Here is a 4,040-nt window from a genome sequence, read left to right as displayed (position 1 = left end):
TGAAGAGTCACCTCTGTCAGAATTGATTATTGTATAGTCTTCTTGTTGCGGTGTACAGTATTCTACTTTATTTCACCCAGTATCAATTCATCTAAGTCTCGCTAAGCCTTTCTGAGATCATCCTGCTGGTCATTTCTTATAGACAATAATATTCTATAATATTCATAAAATAACTTATTCAGCCAACTGATGGGCATCCACTCAGTTTCCAGTTTCTTGCTGCTACAAAGAGGGCTGCCACAAACATTTTTGCATGTGTGGGTCCCTTTCCCTCCAAAGGACCCAATCTTAAAGCCATTAGGAACAACCTCCCACCCCTTTGCCACATTTTAAAATATAAATTAAACTTTAATTAATCATCTTCATGGGAAAAGATCACTGGTGAATCATTTCTCAAGAATCTATCACATGAATCCCTATTAAATAATAATCCCCTTTAAAATAACTCTTAGGCTGCTTTTTAAAAACACTTTTTACTAATAGTTTTTGCTTTTATATGACTTCTGCTACCCAAAATGTCTCCCTGTCCTTTCCAGGGAGACATTTCTTATGATAAAAAAAAAAAAGGGAGACAGACAGACTAGAGGAAGTTCATCAAAATCAACATATTGAAAACAGTGTTCCACACCTATAATCTCTCACCTGAACTACAGTGGGGTGAGAGGGATATTTTTTTATGTATTTTCTTTGGAGGACAAACTTGGTCATTAAAATTTCATGGCATTGTTTTTATTTGTGATGTTCTTTTTAATTATATTATTTTATAGCATTGTGTAGATCACTTTACATCAGTTCATATATCATCTCCTACTTTTCTGTATTAATCACATTTATTATTTTTTAAGACAGAGGAATAAAATCCACTGCATTCATAATACTGCAACTTGTTTAGCTAATTGATGGGCATCTACTTTGTTTTCCAGTGCTTGGCACATAGTAATAGCTTAATAATAATATTTACTAATTGATTTTTAATTCTTACTACTACAAAAAACTGCTATAAATATTTTGATAAATATGGGAAATTTGTCATTGGTCTTCATAGGTTACACAATTAGCAATTAAATCTCTGGGACATCTTAGACAAATTAGTCACTTTTTTCTATTAATTCTAATCTGCTTTCCAGAATAGTTGGATTAATTCATAGCTCCACTAGAGTGTATTAATTGTTCATCTCTCCACAATTCCACCGATAATTCCACTTTTTGATCATTTTTGCCAATTTTCTGGCAATGAAGTTAAATTTTGGAATTGTTAAATTTTGATTAGTGATATGGAGCATACTTTTGGAAGATTGTTAATAATTTGCAGTTCTTTTGAGGATATGTCAAGTACTTTCCTTCTTAGTTGCATTAATCCTGTTCTTGCAAAAACTGTTCAGCTTCATGGAATATCTACTTTATCTTTAGTAATCATCTTGATCCTTTATTTGGTTAGGAATTCACCCCCTAGCCATAACTATGAAAGGTACAGGATGTGGTTTTCTAATTTTTTCATGGCATGATTCAGATCTCATTTTGAATTTATAATATATGGTGTAAGATATAGATTTAAATCTAATTTCTGTCAAATTGCTTTCCAGTACTTCCAGAAATTTAAATTTATTGACAAGTAGGCTGTTTGATTATCTCTGATTATTTCTAATATGTTTCTATTTTTTTGACCACTTCCTAATAATTTTAGTGATTGCTTTATAATATAGAAAACTTGTTAATTCCTCTAACATTCTTAGGCTTTTTTTTTTTCATGTTTCCCATAATATTCTAGATTTTCTCCTCCAAATGTGTTATTTTGCCTAGCTCTATCAATTGTTTAAATAACAATATCAGTTTGGTTGGTATAATACTAAAATCTCTTAAATTTATTGTATCATCATTTTTATTAAATTAGTGCATTAGCTCATGGGTCAGTTATAAGTTCCAAACACTCAGTTATTGTATTGTTCATCATTTCATTCAAAAACATCTTTATCTAAACAAATGTTGAATCAGGTTTGGTAGACTGCCCTTTCATATATTTTATAGTTATTCTGAATGGGACTTCCTTTACTATTTTTCCCTCTTGGATTTTAATATTGCTTATATGTAATGAAAATGTTCTGTATGTTTGTTTTATAGCCTGCTACCTTACTGAAACTACTGAAAGGGACTCAATTTCTGTGATAATTCTCTAGGATTTTCCAAGTAAAACTTTCATGTCCTTGGAAAATGGAGAGTTTTTTCTGTCTAGATTTATGCTTTTATTCCTTTTGTCATTGCTATTTGTTAGCATTTCTAGAATATCAAATAGGACATATATGAATCTCTGCTTTTTTCTCATTATTGAGAAAGATTTTAGTATTTTCCCATTGCATATAGTCCTTGTATCACATGAAAAATATCCTTATACATTTTATGTTTTGTGAAGGGTGTTTAATTTTACTTTGTCAAAAATTTCTAATTAAAGCATACTTTTTATGGTTTTTTTAAGCATAAGAACTTTTTTCTTCTCTTTTTTGGGAGGGTCTGTGTTTTATTTCATAACATAATATGAAAATGTTTTGCATGACAGCACACATAATTTATATCAAATTGTTTGCCTCTTTAATGAGGAGAGAGAATGGGGAGGGAGATAATTTGGAATTCAAGAGTAAAAAAAATGTTTAAAAATGTTGCATATATTGGGGAAAAAATATTACTTTAAAAACATCTGCATTCATTGATAAATCATGTGGCAGGACTTAAATTCAAATCCAGTCTCAGACATTTACTAGCTGTGTGATTCTGGGTAAATTATTTTGTCTCTGCTTGCCTAGTTCCTTCAGCTATAATTAAGGATCTATTATTATCCTTAGGATAATAATAGATCATAAAGATAATAATAGAATCTACCTCTTGGGATTATTGTGAGAATCAAATGAGATAATAGCTGTAAAGCACTTAGCATTGGCACACAGTAAATCTTATATAAATGATTTATTATTAGCCATTTTTACAAAGTCAGTAAACAAAGGTACAGAAGCAAAGAAAGTAACAGGGGAAAAAAGTAGAAAACAAAAGATCCAATGTGGGAGCTTGGATATTCAGTCTGACTATAGCATGCCTTTCCCAATAAGAGCCGCCTTCTGGTTGGATTTAGACAACACATATTCAAAATGATTCCTTCAGTGACTGACCTAAATCTAGAAGATTCACTGAGTCTTTATATTTCATACTCCAAACTAGTGTATTCACCCTATTTCACATGGAACTATCCATTTAAATGTGGGTAGAATTAAGAGAAAAGTATGAGATAAGGATACTTTGTATGGTTGCCAAAAGTGGGGGCCATGATCTGCCGAGATGTTCATTCCTTCTCCCTAATTACAATTTCTATCAGAGATGTGGATCATCTTCACCAGAGGGAGAAGGAATGTAAAAAAGGGAGTCAAGATTAGAGTACCAAGTCAGTCCAGCTTAGCTGCATTTTTCCACTAGGAGCATAATGTACATGGATGAATCAAGGAAGAACAACAGTGTCTTCTGTTGATAATAGGCTGCTCACTACTGGGGAGCCTTAGGACAGACTGGTTGGTTGTGGAGAGCAGGGGGATTCCCTGGGTTTTGTTCCAGACTTCTTGGAACCATTATTGAAATAGGATTTTGTGTGTGTGTTCCAGTAAACCAGCATTTGGGAGGGTGAGCAAAAAATCCCTGTGCATGTCCTGAGTTTTGACACCAATGGATGTGAAGTTTACTGAAGATACACTTAACATGTTTATGTGGAGACAGAAGAGAGGAGGAGAGTAGGGGAGGGACAACTTGGTACAGGTGAATGAGTGTATGTTGTTTAAAATTTGAGATAAACTGAGGCACAAAGTTCTGAGCAAATTCAATTTATTGATAAAGCACAAATTTATCAATAAATAGGTTCTTAGCTTTCCCAGCAAAGCTAAGACCCAGTTATGGGGTTAACAACATTTTAAAAGCATTTTTAGGGAAGCACAGAACAAAGAACCAAGTTGGGTAGGTGAAAAAAGACAGTACAATTGATTATAGGGTAGACAAGACAATATCACGGG

This window comes from Sminthopsis crassicaudata, chromosome 6 (assembly GCF_048593235.1).
Source record: "Sminthopsis crassicaudata isolate SCR6 chromosome 6, ASM4859323v1, whole genome shotgun sequence".
NCBI lineage: Eukaryota > Metazoa > Chordata > Mammalia > Dasyuromorphia > Dasyuridae > Sminthopsis > Sminthopsis crassicaudata.
The sequence above is the reverse complement of the archived record's forward strand: the minus strand, read 5'-3'. Positions refer to the sequence as shown.